Genomic DNA, 16,135 nt, shown 5'->3' with positions numbered 1-16,135 from the left:
GGGCACCAGGTCTTCTTTGCCGTCTGTCCTTCTGCTCGTCTACCTTGCTCTCAGTTCTGGCCAGGCTCTGCCAAGCTCAGAGACTAATCCTGGGGACTGGGTGGCTGTCTGTGCTCTGGCCTCACTTACTTGCCCCTCTTTATCTTGGCTTGTGTGCCAAGCTCGGCCAGCTCGAGCCCGAGGTCTGTCTTTCTGATCGGAGATGTCCGAGCTGAGAGTGATGATGCTGCTCTACCATCTCTCTGTCAATCTCTCCCTCTCTCTCTCTCTCTGCCACCCCCGGAGACTGATCCGGACGACAGGTTTGGGTGTCTTCTGTCGCCGCTGCCTACTGTTGCTAAGACCTCGCCGTGGGGAGCAGTCACCGATTCCCCCCCGCCCCTCCTTATCAAAACTTAAAGCTGCCACCCCAGCATAACACAACCACAGACAAGCAAGCAACAGCAACAATGAGCTATGACAGAAGGGGGATGAGGGTATGTGTGTGTGTGTGTTTGTGCATCTGAGTGTATGATGTATGTGAGTGCTTGCTTGCTTCAAGGACTTTGTGTATTCAATGTGAGAGGGTGGTTAAGCATGTACATTTGTATCAGTGTGTGTTTGTGTGTGTGTGTGTGTGTGTGTGGGTGGCTGAGCTTGACTCGCCTATATGGTTAGTGTGTGTGCCCACATGAGGAGCGTACAGGAAGGGGCAGGGAGGCGAGGCGGGGTGGGTGGGAAGTGGCTGTTTTTACTTATCAGGATCTGTGATAAAATTGAGAACTCAACAAAGACAGAGGGCTCGGTGGCAGAGGAGGTCTCTGTCTCTGCTGTGGGAGTGTGTGTGTGTGTGTGTGTGTGTGTGTGTGTGTGTGTGTGTGTACGTGTGTGTGACTGTGTCTTGGCGTGTGCGGCTGTAAAACTGTCACACACATCAGAGCTGCCATCGCTGTATGCGTTTGCTACTATTATTAACCACTATGTACGCACACCAATATGTTCCAGAGAGCCCTCCCTGGCGCACTGCATATGGCACACAAACCCAAACAGACGCGCGTACACACACACATACACGGGGACTCGCTTTCCGTGCAAATAAAAACATTTGACTTGCCAGATTTGAGAGTTGTCACAGCCCCGCCCACATCAGGTATCTGCGTTTGAGTGACAGTCTCAGGGCTGCGGAGACTCTGATCTCAAACAGGACCAGTGGGAAGTGATGTGCTTGTATGTGTGTATAATGTGACATGGAAACAGCAGACATGTTCTATATATATACATTCTAAAGACCACGTATACGTATCAGTTCCCTTTCCTCAGGTATACTGCCATCATATACTCTAGAGACATCCGTAATCTTCTGTCTTTAGCCATGAAACAATCGACAGCTGATCCTTGTAAGACAGATCTGAAATCAGACAAGATCTACCTTCTTCTTTATCTACCGATGTATAGTAATACATTTAGGTATGCAACTTATGATTATTTTCATTATCAATATATCAGTCAGTTTATCAATTTGTTGTCATCAGAATTTCTTTGAGCCAAAGGTAATATCTTAAAATTGTTTATTTTTTCTGTCCAACAGTCCAAAACCCAAAAATATTCCATTTACAAAGATATAAAACTGAGAAAATCAGCAAATTTCACATTTGAGAAACTACAACCAATGATTATTTGGCAAATTTTCTCAAAAAATGTCTATCAAAATTGTTGTTGATTAACTCTCTGTAAATAGATTTATAGACTAATCATTTTAACTTTAATATACCTGCATAAATATGACAACTACCCTTCTTTTCTGATTATGAGTGCACACTAGCTATTTATATTATATATATTCATGCTGTTTGCATGAAGAAAATCAAAAACTTTGAATGGAAACTGCTGAAAAGGGGGGGGGGGGGACACTTTAAAACACTTTTTGTCTTTACCTGACTGTTGTATTGTAAGTCATTATCACAAACGAATGATTTAGGCAAAAATATCTCTCAGTTTAAAAACACAGATTGTGTTAAAAGGTCAATTCTAGTTATTTATTTACTAAAACATTTTCTCACTTGGTTTTATTTGCCCAGGTTTTGAGATATCCTTGTCTGAGATTTCTGCCCCGGCCCAATACAACAGAGGTGAATGGAAATAATTTTTTAGTGCTCACTGAATCGAAAAATGACAAAATGACATTTAAAAGCACAATGTTTTTTCTGGAATCAGTGTGTATTCACATTCCTCAGTGTTAAAATGTTTTCCTTGGGACTAATTCTTTGGCAGAAAGTAAGTCCAGATGCAAAGAGATGATGTGGTTGAATCTAGCATCGAAGAGACAAATATCTTAATATCTGTGTGAATAACACCAAAACTATCTGTATGGTTAGATACCACAATTGGTAAGTGAGCTAATATGTTTTTTTTGTGTGATTTGGCTGAGCTCAACAATGTCGCTGTTCCAGCAACTCTTTCAGTTTTAACCAAAGAAGCAGACTGCTTGTGTGTGATTCGCCACTGACGATCTTTCTTTTCCTCATCTGCGAGTCTGTTTTCTGTTTCCTACATGATACCTGTATTACTGGTAACTCTGTTTCCGCTTTCCTCCCTCAATGACTGGGCCCTATACAACAGGGATATCTAAACAGGAATGGCACAAAGGGGGGGGGTGTTCTTCCACAGTTTCTTACTACAGTAAGCCCCCCACCACCACACATACACATACTCCCCCTGCTTGCCATTTTCCCAAGACAAAAGAAAAAGAGGCAGCTAATATATTTGCAGCTTTGCGAGGGGGGCGGGGGCCGGTGAGGGAGGAATCTGCTGCTAGCTTGGCAGACGCTGGTGTGTGTGTGTGTGTGTGTGTGTGTGTGTGTGTGTGTGTATGTGCTGTTTATCGTGAGTGGAGACAGGGGTATCACTCAGTGAGACAGAATGCTCTGGGTTCCCCCAGCGGACGATCCTGCTATCACTGCACCACAACACTACAACAGCACACAGCAGCACTGTGCAGCTTTGCGCCGTACCCCTGCAGAATAGCACGATACAGCAGGGAAGAGCAACAAACTTTGCTGCACAGGGCGACAGTCTTGCTTTTCTACTCTTAAAAATAGGCCTAAACTTCACTTTTATTCCTACTCTACCTCTGATTCTTTTAGAAGTAATTGTGGTTGGTTAAGCTATGTATGGTTGAGGCGTACAGCATTTACTGAGGGATTTCACACGTGACAGATCATACTGTGTGGGCTCGGCTTGACTGTCTCTAACACACATATACGTGCACCTCCCCTCTTGGCCGCTCAACATCAACTAAAAAGGGGAAAACCAGCTTTCAAGATCATAGCAAGTGGACAGAATGATGCGAACCAGTTTTTTTTTAAAAAATGTGACCTTTATAAACAGATTAAATACTAAACAGCATCAGCCATGGTGTTTGATTTCAAGTGTGAACTTCATGAGCAATATTCACTTTCCCATGTGTTTGCAAACAGAAAGAGGTAGAGGAGTACTGTACAGAAACATGGGATGCAAAGAGGGATGGAATGAGAACAGAGTAAAATGGCAAAATGCTGGAAATAATAAATTATGAAGCAAAAAAAAAAAAAAAAAAAAAATCAAGAAAAAGAAAGATGGAGGTGGAAGGAGAGACTGACCCAGTGAATGTCACCAGAAACGGAAAGATGGAAGGTATTCGATGAACGGACACAACGGCAGAAGGAGGGAGGAAAGGAGGGAGGGAGGGAGGGAGGGAGTGAGGGAGAGAGAGAGAAGTAGCTCAGTTCATGCCCCTCTCCTCATGCAGCGAGGACTCCTCCCTGGGGGGACTCAGACTTTAAGCCCCTGCCCTGCTTTATATTCCCCTGGCTACTGCAGCCAGATCAATCTAGCTGGCTACCCAGTGTAACTCAACCTAGTTCAGTGCAGCCTGGCCCCCAGAGCCCTCTATACAGGCTGTAGTTTTAGAGGGAATGGAGGCTGGTGGCAGGCAAATTTGTAAACGTACCACTAGTATAGCAATATTAGAAGCAGACTTTTTGAGCAGAGTTTTTGCATGTGTTAGCCCATTACTACAATTCACATATACTTTACATTACTGTAAGCTGTTTTCAAAGTGATGTTGTACTGTTTTAGATTTCTGAATGTGTTTTTTTTTTTTTTTACTGTATAATCCATCACAGTGAACATCTTGTCTGCCTTTATTTTTGTCAAGGTTAATTTATTATTTCCTGGTAATGTAACTGTAAGTGCAGACTGATTTGAAATGTCTGTGCTGCATTACCACACAAAATAACATAACTCAAAATAATGCAGCCAAGATGTTCACTGTGATGGATTACCTAACTCAAGTTCTCTATAAGTTGATTTTTCATAGCATATGGAAATGAATGGAAATCAATTAAAGCTGAGAAGGTAGCTAAATGCATTCAAAAATCAAAAACACAATGGTACGCCACACATCTGTGCATCTCCACGAGGATTCAGCTGCGGACTACGCTAAGTCCTGAAGCAGTGTGTCACACATGGTCAGCTAATGTGCACAAGTCATCAAGGGATTGGGGCATGAAACCAGCTCTGAATTATTTTATTCCTACGGGGGTAAAAACCTCTCCTTAGCCATGTAATAGTTTCAACTCACAGTACGAAGCCATAGCATTAGCAGGGACTGAAGACAGCCAGAGACCGAAAACTCCCCTGCATTAAAACACTGCAGGAGGCTGTGCTGGTGGAGGCGTGTCGTTTAAGGTACCGGTGAGACGTTTAAAGTCTTATCAGGTATCAGAACAATGCACAACAGTTTGTAACACGTAGACAGGAGTTCACAACTCTGTAAAGTTAACCTGAGAGCAACTGTTTTGTCTTTCGAGGTTGACGGTGGAAATTTGACATTCATGTTAGAAAGTAAAAGCAAAAGTTACGCCAGACTCAACCTCGTCGTTGGCCGACACTGCTCTGTTTAACTGAATAAACGAGAGGGCTGCGTTCTCTCACGCAGAGCTAATGTTGGTCTGAATGTGGCCTTACACATTCACTCAGGGTTCAAACTCATGACCTTTAGGCTCATCTATGGTGAACCACTGTCAGTCCTGCCAGAGATTCTTGAAAGAAAAGGGCTGCAATAATTAAAATACTATTAACTACTATACTAACTACTAATCAAGAAGCTATGTAAAAACAACTCTGCGCATAATAAACGACATTGGCTAAATAAATATTCTGTCAGGTTGTCAGTATGTGTTATCACCAATGGTGGATTAAGTTAGTAAATGAATGATTTTATTTCAAAATAGAGGAGGATGACATACCATGGACTTGGAAGTTTACTACCTAAGAAGAAGTAAAAATCCTATGAAAACCAGGATGCTTCTGCCTTTCTCCTTGACAACTGAGCATACTCCACCCGCTAAGGAAGGCCGGGAGATGTGCTTGAAAACTTCGGAAAAAAGCGAGTGAGTGAATCTTGAGTAAAGTTCATTTTCTTCTTGTTGTCAGATTGCTCATTTTTATGCATACAGCAGTCCAACTCTACGTGACATACGATGCTGAAATTCATACACCATACAACCCAGGACAATCCATTAATAATGTCATCCCAAACTATATATGAGGATGTCCACTGGTGCACGCTCAGTTGGATTGAATCTAATTACACTTGGAGGTCTAAAGTTAAGAGAGACCATTTCCAGTTTGAATATGTTTGATAACTGCAAAAAAGCAAATTTAAGCAAAGAAATCTCTTCTATATTTGTCAAACACACAGTATAATGCAGTTTTCTGAGCAACAGTGGATTGCAGCAGGTAGGGACCCTGGTTATTCAGCCAGCGCTTCTACAGTATAATGACATAGTCAGCAGGGCCACAAACACATCAGTGCTGGAAACCACAGTGTCTCAACTCACCCTTCCTTCACCTCTTCCTCTTGTGCGCTCTTGTGCCCTCTTCATCACCTCCTCCCTTCCTTCTTTTCTCTATCTTTCCCTCCACCCCCCAACTCACTGTCCTCTTTCACCTCCCTCCTAAACCCCCTGTCGTCATCTTAGATTCCCCCCTTCCTGCAAACCCCACCTTTTCCTCACCCTTACCAACACCCCTCGTCCTCCCTTTCGCCCCCCTTTTCCCAATTAGTCTGTCTGTGTGCAGCTACCCAGCCGATCTCTGCCCATCCTGCCGGTGCTGGTTCGCTCACCCAGCCCCTCTGGCGAACATGACAAAGAGAGATCCTCAGTATTCAAACAGACACACTGCTTTCAAATGCCGAATGGCAGGGTCGACCTGGGTGCAGCTTTAAGCAAAATATTCAAATTCTCAGCCTTTCTTTTTTAAGAATTTGCATGGATATGCATTCATTTGCAATGTGTAAAGGCACAAGGACAGCTGAGCCTTGGTTTTAGAAAGACAGGAAAAAATAAATAATGCAGAATAAAAATGTATGATGGTATGAAACCTTGATTGGGTAGACTGGCAGATTAAAACTATTGTAGGTTCAAAATTGAGAAAAACACAAAAGTCACAAAGAAATGTCTCAAATACATATTTAGCACAAAACAACTAATGAACTGTTGACTATTATCAGTGCTTTTAGGGGGAGAAGGGGGTGAGTTAGTGTGATCTAATATAATGTAAACAACAAACTTCCTGTACAACTTCCTGTTTCTACAGTTATCTCCAAATTGCACCAGATATTAATAGGTTACTAGATGTAAAGCTGTAATGAGAAGACATTAAGAAAGACAGAAATAAGGAACAGAAGAATAAATGAAAGATGAGAGAGAAGAGAGATGAAACTTGGAAAGTGTAAATGTTTATCACCTTAATAGGGCACTGAAATAAAAACATTAAATTTGTTTCTTCCTAAAGGTAGCATCTGTTATAATGAGCAATTTTTGTTCCTCTGAGGAAAAAAAAAAAAGAGGGGCACAATCGTAGTTCTTCAACTTCTGTCGATTTTCATACCTCCTATACTAGTACCTTTACATTCAAATACATTGTATGATCCATATAATTAACAAATAAATATGGAAAAGGAACCAGAGATTAATCTACTGTCATGTTATAGACCACAGCATATTAATCCAATGCTTTACAAGTATCAAAAAATCTATATCAGCATCTTTTACTTCCAATAATGTTAACCAGCCTGCTACATCTTCTTGGACGATGCTATTAATTTATAAGCTCATAAAATAACTGCAGGTATGATGGTTACTGGAATATTTTTGCATGAGTAATATTATGGTTTAAAATGTCAATGTAAACCAGTCTTTGAAAATGCAAAATTGTTTTCAGAGTATGGCAGAAATGACAAAGCTACATGTTCATTTTCCTGTGAAAAAATGGACAACATACTGTAAGTACCACACAGCTACTGAAGGTAGTAAAGACAGGATAATGAGAGAGTGACAACCAGGGTTTAATCCCTGATTTAAGGACATATTTGTGTCTTGAGCGGGATACTCTGTAGGATTGCTGCTCTGTTGGTGACCTTGACCTCTGACCTTCCTGTTGAGGGGCCATAAATGAAGATTATTCTCTGGTGGAGATCAATGTAATAAATTCCTTATCTTCAATTAAAAGAAGAAGTGATTCCTGCATAAATAATTACAAGGCATTCAACTGGAACCTTTTCAGTGCTATCTTGATTTGAAAATTTATAAAAAAAGAAAGTGAACAGATATTTACTTCAAGGGCTTCATGTTAAGTCTCTGCAATTGTTGTATTATTGACAACATGCGATGGCAACAGATGCCACTCGTGCACTTGTGTGAGCCCACAGTTACAATATATATTTTAGGGGTAACTCAACAAACATCATCTGTTGCAGAGGTAGGTGAAGACAAACTTAAAGATGCATAGTGAGAGAGAGAGAGAACAAGATAAAGGAAAAAGACAGAAAATGAGTGACGGACACAAAGACAGTGACAGACACACACACAGACTGAGACGGGAGATGTCAGAGAAGCCAGATTTAGAGATAGAATAAAAAAAAAAAAACCTACAGAATAGTGAGGAGAGGAGCAGAAGAACAATGGGCAAAGACACAGCCTCCTCTGGCCGCTACAGACCTCAGACCCTGCAGAGATTCCTTTCATTAGGCTTTAATAGTATGCTGCCGGCTTGCCATTCTGACCTGCGCTCTGTGCCGGTAATAAGAACGGCCTTCAGAGCCGGACCAAAGCAACAGAGCTGCTTGAGAGGGGGAAGGTGGAGAGAGGGGGGGGTGGTGATGGAGAGAGGTGGAGGGGCACATGAGCATGAGCCGATGAGGTGCACTTTCAAATTGACACGGGGGCGTTACATTTTCACATTCTTGCTCGCTCTGCCCAGGCTGATAGGAGAGGGAGATGGGGGGGAAGAGGGAGTTTTGTCTTTCTAGATGTTTTTTTTTTTTTTTTCTTCATCCCCCTCCACAAGTTTCTGTTGCTAGTGACCCCTCTGGTGCACAGTCTCTGTGGTGAGGGAGGTTATTTTGGTTAACAATGGTCCCATGTTACCAGAGTTACCTTCTTCAGGAGGTGTTGAAGGTGGCAGATTGATCTTCTGGCTTCTTCAAACACTTGCCAACACCAGACAGGTATATATGTATGTTTATATTCATATGTGTATGTGCCACCTCTATAGAGAGCAGAAACCCTGTTGGCTGAAAATAGTTGTCATTTTCAAATCTGTACTTCTGGATCCTTAAGGACCTCACAGATGCGTAAACCGAGGACAAAATGAAGGCCTCAGCTTGGGCTCAACAGCACGTATTTCCACCAACCTCAACACCTTACCTATATTCTCCCCTTGGATATAAATGTTACTGAGAAATTAGGGTCCAAGAAGCCATTGCATTTAACCGTATAGTTTTTAAAGTTTAACATAGAGGTAAAATGTTGCCTCAGTATTTTTTTTATAACATATATAATGCACATTTAGAATGAATTCAATAATTCATGTTAACAAGAAGGATAACGTCCCCTTAACCTCCCACTGTCCAGCTCCAAACTCATTCCCCGTCTATCAGCTGTTAATGAGTCACCTCCAATATAACAACATTCCACTGGGGTAGTATACATGCCATCCATTGTATTGCACTCATTTATTTTCTGCTTTTTCCACAATGGATGTATTTATGTTATGGGGTGAGGGGGCATATTGCTCGGAGAATAAGTATGTGGCGTCAACAATAACAGTGTGCATTATTCCAGTGCTAATACCCTGTCCTGCTGATGTCCTTTCTACATATCACAGATGGGCTCAGACAGGGGAGAGCGGCAGTATTATGCCTCTGCCGTGATCTTCCACTGAATATATTACCATGTGATAGGGGGAGATGTCTCACTCCCTAACACACACACACACACACACACACGCACACACACATACGCACACACACACTTGTAGTGTTGGGCCAAGAGAGCTGCATATGCCCCAAACATACAAGCATGGGCTTCATTAATGAAGTGCCAGGAGGAGAGGGAGAGGGATAGAGAGAGAGCGCGCGCACGTGTGTGTGTGTGTGTGTGTGTGTGTGTGTGTGCGTGTGTGTGTGTACCAAGCAGCCGGGGGGGATTTCCTTCTTTAAGCTTTCAGCTCCCACTGGGCTTCGCTCGACTGTATGAACCCTGATGTGGGCCTGCCTCTAACACATGGCGTCACATACACACACACATGCACTTTCCTACACACACACATACACACAAAGAATGTATACATTGAGGCTCAGCAGGGGAGCAGCAGCGCAACACCGGCTCCTAAACATTTGGCTGTGGACGTCTCATTGACAGATGTACATGGAATCTAGCAGAGAGGGTCAGGTCCTTGCTGCACTCTCCTCTTCCTCTTCCTCCTTCTCCTTCCCCTTTCTCCATCCTCTCCCTTTACACAGCACCCTGTTTGTTCTGCCACTGCTTCCATCTCCGTGTCTGGCTGGTGGCTGCTGATTGTGCCATGGGGGTAGTTAAGAAAAAAATGCACGCCAATTAAGCCACATCGTTATATGTGTGAGAGTACTGTCCAGAGCCAGAGTAAGTCTGGCATCCAATACGGGTAAATACGAGTTTGCTTGTTGACAGGGACAACCTGTTTCCAAGAGTAGATATACTACTTCTTCCTCTGTGACTGCATCCATTATAGGTTGAGAGTTTGGCAGCATGTACAAATATAATGCATGTTTTTTTTAATGGTATTGCTGTTGCATGACATGATAAGTCTAGTATAGAATCAAGACCTCAAAATGAAACAAGGTGGAACAATGTTTTACCACGTGACTAAATCTCCCTGTTCCCTATTCTTAAGTCTCTGTTCCCTTACTGTGGCCATGTGCGCAAAAACAGTTTCAAACAAAGAGTGCTTTGAATGAAGCTTGACTACACTTGGGTTTAATTCTATAAACTCATTTTATCTGTAAGGTTGTTGTCTAGTGTTCAATATGAATATCCAAGTGTATTGCACTGTGCCAACACCAGTACTTAAGTTCTTAAATGTCAAAAAAATTCAATCTTTTAAACATTATATTTGTGGTTTGTTCTCATGAAAGTCTCTCTTTTCAATTGCCACTTTCAATATTGCACTTACATATCTCTGAGTCACTGACCAGGTAGGAACTACTTTAGCTCAAATCTTTTGAAACAATTCCTCCTGGAAGCAGAATGGCAGTGCAACCAAAGTGCGGCTAGCTTGTAAGACTTGTACGATGGCTACATCTGTAGTTCAATCCGCTTCTGTCCACTTGCGGCTTGGAAAACACGAGCAGCCGACAACACTTTACTCTATTGCCAAAACACACCACCACTTTCTTTTTGCCAGTCATTGGGCGCTGCTGGAGAAATGTGAGCAGCGAGGCATAAAAACACTTCCCCTTGCTCTCCTCTTCCCTCTCCACCGCCGTTATTCTCCCAGGAAGGCAGCCCAGAGGTCAGCACAATCAGGACCCATGAGCAACAAAGGGCCCTAGTTAGGCGTCCGGCTCAGTGCCCGAGCCAAAGGCCAGCTTAGTGGGGCGAGACTGTCCATTAGGCAAGACCCTGGAACACCCCAGGGATATGGGGTGAAAAGGGTTAGAGAGAAGAATAAAAACACTATCAACCCAGACACATACACACACATATTCTCAAAGACATACACAGATCATATGAGGCCTTGTTTGACACTTCTGTCAGGGTGCAGTGAAGGGGAAAGACGAAACCCTGTGACACACTGAGACATCACACACATACATGTCCACAAATACATGCACACACACATTTAGGCCTATACCCGTTCACACACATACACACAAACACAAAAAAAGGTATGAATTTCCATCTTTTTCATCTCTTCGTTTCCCACACCCTGTGTCTCGCTGTTACAGCTTCACAAAACTGGCTTGCAGCAGCAGCCAAAGAGCTGACAAAATACTCACAGTTCGCCACAAAACATCACTGATTTTCTGTCTCCTGTCTTTCTGGAAGATGGGTGGGGAAGTTGGCTTTGTCCTTTGAAAAAGCCTCTGGTCTGACAGAGGTGCTGTACTTTTCTCTCAAGCATCATCTCCTTCCCTGTTATCAACCATCTCCTTCCTTCCTCTGTCAACCGCACTCAGCTACACAAACTCTACCATGTGGTGCATTACTCTGTCATTGAAAGTATATCACCTATTATATCACTTAATGGTGGTGTTTCACATCTAAATCTGTCAATTAATCAGGAAATGTAGACAACACCCTTATCGTTGGATTACAGACAACATTTGAGATCACACAAGTATTTTAGGATGGTTTTGTAGACCTTGAAGCGGAAATGATTACTCTTCATGTAATAGAAACATTCACTCATATGAAGGTGGTTATCTGCAACCAGCTTTGTGGTACTAAAACTTTGACTCTATCAACTCTTCTGTCTCACAAACGAACTCACTCTGATTTTCACTGTCCTCCGTCTTTTTTGCCATGTGTCCCATTTTGTGATTCCAAATGCTTCTCACCTTCTCTTCGTCTGTCTGCCTCCCTATCCTACTAATCCCAGGACTTTCTCACCTCCCTCCAATGTTCACTGTCACCCTTTTTTTTAAAAAAATCATAGATCTCTTTTTAATCCCTATACTTCCCATTCTCCATCTCCTTTCCTCTCTCGTCTACCTCTATGACTGTCACTTTTCTACATTAGTCCCCCCTTCAGGTGCCATACAGGGTCTTTCTTGAAGGCCACATATCATCGTTTTCAAATTAGCATCTCTGGCCCCCTGCTACTGAATCTCCTCACACCCACCTTAACTCCACCACCATCGCTCTCAACCATGATCTCCTCATTTTCTCGGGGACAACACTCAGTTCCCTCTGGGCTAATGCCACCAATCATGTCCACCAGCTCCTTGCCTTTACCTCAATCCCTCAGACCACTGCTGCCTCACCCGCCCGGTCGACCTCTCTTCCAAAGAGCCTCCTCCCTGCCTCCCCCCACCCAAGGCCAGTCCAGAGTTGTGGCCACCAATCACAGCGTGTCAGGAAGCCCTTCCTGATGGAGCGCAGTGTCAGAGCAACGCTCTGAGTTGCCGAGGTTGAAGCCTCAGGAGACCCTCTTCCTCTATCCTTCTCTCTCTCTCTTTGTCTGTCCCCTCTCTCTCTCTGTCTGGCTGATGAGACAGTGAGCTTTTGAGCAGAGATGGATATACAGGACTACGTGAACAGAGAATAAGTCGACTTAAAGTGTGAAGTCACGGCTTATCAAAAAAGTCAACTGCAGGTGAAACTAAAGAAGCATAAAAACAATCAAATACCATATTTTTAAGAGATTAAAATAAGAAGCCTGAAAGAATTTAAAACTGTTGAAAAACACAGCTACAGGCAGAATAATTGATCCATTTTGTAGACTGTGCTATATTTGCCTTATTTCCATGTCTAATTTCCAAAAAGCAGGAGATATGACTTTATGTTAAGACGCTAGCAGCTCTGCTACAATGGAGTCTGATACAAGGAGGTACTTTCACAGTATAAAACATCTGCTGTAAACATCAGATATTGGTGTCAGTTCAACTAAACCAAAGGGCAAGAGCTTCTTTTTGGGCTCTTTGTTTTGCATGACTATACAAGGAGACCTCTATCACAGACAAAGCAAATAATTACTCCATCTAAGCTTATTAGTCCAAACTACAAAGTAGAATTAAGACATAATGTGTTTTATATAAGAACAGTGACTGAGGTTTCTCAACTAAGGAAACTCTTGCTTTGCAACAGCAATTTCTCTATTCACCGACTACATGTTCCGTATGCAACAAACCTAATGAAAAAGGTCAACTAGGAAATGTAGGGAGTCACTGGAAAATTGCTCAGAAGGAAAAGTATATTACTACATTTTCTCACAACATGAATCCTAAAATGCATTAAATATCACAACCTGATTATACATAGCAATGTATGAGTCCTTATCAAAGCACAGATTTTCCTTTCAGGATTTAATTCCACCTACTGTAGCCTTGGCATAAATGAAAAATAGCATGTTATACGGTCAACTCGATACAGTATACAGCAGGAAAGATCAAAGGTTCCCCATTAAAATGTCTGGAATGGCCACAGAGAGTTAACATCACCTTTAGTTCATAGCTGAGAGAAGACCTTGCAGTAAAATCTATTCATAATTCATTATTTCCTTTATTTCTCTCTGGATATTATGCTAAACCCAGGCTGGCAGGAAAAAAAAAATGCAGTTTATATGTAATTTGCAATTTCCTGCAACAGTGTCTTGTGTGGGGAAATATGAGATTAGGTTTCTGGAAACAAGAGGGTTGATGAGCCAGCAGGGAGCAAGAGATGCAAAGGGAACAGAAGGGGTAGAGGGATACAAAAAAAAAAAGAAATATGGACGGAAAGAGAATGATGAAGGTAGAGCAAGAAAAGACAGGACTGGAGACAGAAAGTGACACATAGGAGAAAAGATAAACAGTCATCAGCAATAGCACTAAGAGGGTCAACTAGAATGACGCATAACGATGATATGCCAAGAAAACAAACAAAAAGTTATCTCTGTGTATGCATGGGAGTGCATGTATGTGAATGATGTGCTACTAAACGGGGGAGGAAAGCTTATTCTTAACTGTAAGGAAGGAATGTGCAAGAGAGCACAGCAGAGAAGGACGGTTGGGAAGTATATCCAGTAGATAAAGAAGAATCAGTGTAGAAACAGAAGATGGAGTCTTCAACAAGAGTACGAGCAGAATGTAGACTAATCTGGTGTCTTTTTCCTGATAGTAATAATCCCATTTCATCCAGTATTTTTCACCCTTGTGTTTCTGTAGTCACATAATATAATCCATGGAGTGTAGATGGTTGACAGTCTTTATGAAAAGGTCCATAATAGGGGGGTTTCACTAAAGTTAGCATTGTTTAACTGTTTTTTTACTTGCAGCCATAAAAATCTTCAGACTGTATCAGTTATACAGAAACATGTATATATAACTAAAACTCTTCCAAAAATACTGAATATAAGGACAGTACCAAAATATGTAGGCATGGTCCACCAGTTGATCCACACTCCCTCCAGCAAGAGTACTGGGTCCCAGTTCATTTAGTGTTAATATACTTCCCCAGGCTTGTCGCCACACCTCATCAGGTATTTCCATTCTTACCTCTTCTTCCCCCAACATTGCCTTATATTGTTGAGTTTAGTTTATTGAGGTGATACCCTTGTATAATTTGCCAATAATCCCTTTGTTACTTTCACCATTATAAGCATCTATGAATATCCGAATAACTTGTGATGGATTCTCTGGTTTTGAATGTCTGATCTCCTTCAGAAATACAATGATGAACCGGTTCAAACTCTGAATCAAGGTTATCAGACTTCCAATGAGATACAAGGATGAAATGACACTCTGGGTAGAATCTGGACTGGTGACATTACGACATAATCTACAGCACACACCGTTACGATCCTGGAGATTAGACTTGATTACTTGTCTGTTAAATCCGTTAATTCCACGTTGGGCTGACAGCGGCCAAATTCACTGAAAATGACATAGCAAACATCATGACGACCCAAAACTAAATAAATAAACAGAAACACAAATGCGGATTTATGTGAAAATAAAAATATGAATAAATTGTTACTGTTGGAGTCTGTCAACCTTTAAAATATGTTTCTGCCTATGATTTAGGGCTGAGAAGAGCAGCAGATTCCAATTTTTTACATTTTTAAATATTGTGGAGTTGCTCACAGTCTGTTCAAGTTTTCAAATGGTCGTCTGTTTGTGGAACTTGCTGAATGTTTATCATATTATCCTCTGTTCTATACAGAGAAGTGGGTCTTCTATACACCACACTGTGGTTAGCTAGAATTAACTGGCAGAACCATTTTCTGTGTGTGACTGTGTGTGTGTGTGTGTGTGTGTTCACTCTGCTGCGTTTTTTCCACAACTTTGGGATGAGATCTGAGAAGAAATGGACAGATTTCCATCTGTCTGCTTCATTTGGAAAAAAAAAAAAAAAAAAAAAAGCCCTTCTTGCGATTCAAATATATGCTTTAGCCACCTCTCCCTTCCCCTCCCTCTTTCTCTCTTCCATCTCTCCCCTCTCTATCCAAGTGGCATCTGTGGATGACCAGGCATCAAGAGTCTCAGGGGCTGAGGGAGGAATAGGGGGAGCAGGAGGGGAAAAAGAAAAAGGGAGGAGAGAGACAGAGAAAGAGAAAGAGGGAGCAAGCGCCTCTCACTTCATATTTCCCCAGCACCACCCCGGCGTGCCAGCCAGCCTGCAGTCTGTTCTCCTTTGAGCTTTCTATTCTACCACAGAACAGAAAAAAAAAAAATCAATTCATATTTCCATAATCCACACTCCTGTCTGTCTGCATGTCTTCGCCTCTCCCCCTCCCTCCATCCCTCTCCCTCTCTCTTTCTCCTTCTTTCTGTCTCCCTCTCTTTCCTTCTCCCCTGGGGTAGACTAACCCCTCCACCCCGATCCTACGGCCTACAAATGTCATTACGCTGAGCAACAATAACGGCCTAAACAAAAGGAGGCCTTGCTCTGAGCTCTGAGCCCCTCTGCGGAGACTGTTGGCTGCTGCTGCCATATGCTGGCCAGCTCGGGCCACAGAAAGAGACAGAGTCTGTGGCTACAGAGGACTCCAGCCTACAGCCCCACAAAGGAGGAAAGGAGCCCTAATCCTGGTAATGAGGCCCGTGAATACAGCCTTTATGTATACGGGGGAAAGGGCCAATCCCTCT

The 16,135-nt window shown here is 42.4% G+C and overlaps 1 protein-coding gene across 3 annotated transcripts in view; it reads right to left on the bottom strand.

Annotated features, from left to right (window-relative positions):
- Window positions 1-16,135, bottom strand: part of dennd1b (DENN/MADD domain containing 1B) — a 108,499-nt gene that overhangs the window by 69,318 nt on the left and 23,046 nt on the right. The gene's annotated exons all lie outside the window — the stretch shown is intronic.

The sequence above is a fragment of the Thunnus albacares genome, chromosome 9 (genome assembly GCF_914725855.1).
Source record: "Thunnus albacares chromosome 9, fThuAlb1.1, whole genome shotgun sequence".
In the NCBI taxonomy this organism is placed as follows: domain Eukaryota; kingdom Metazoa; phylum Chordata; class Actinopteri; order Scombriformes; family Scombridae; genus Thunnus; species Thunnus albacares.
The sequence above is the reverse complement of the archived record's forward strand: the minus strand, read 5'-3'. Positions and strand labels throughout refer to the sequence as shown.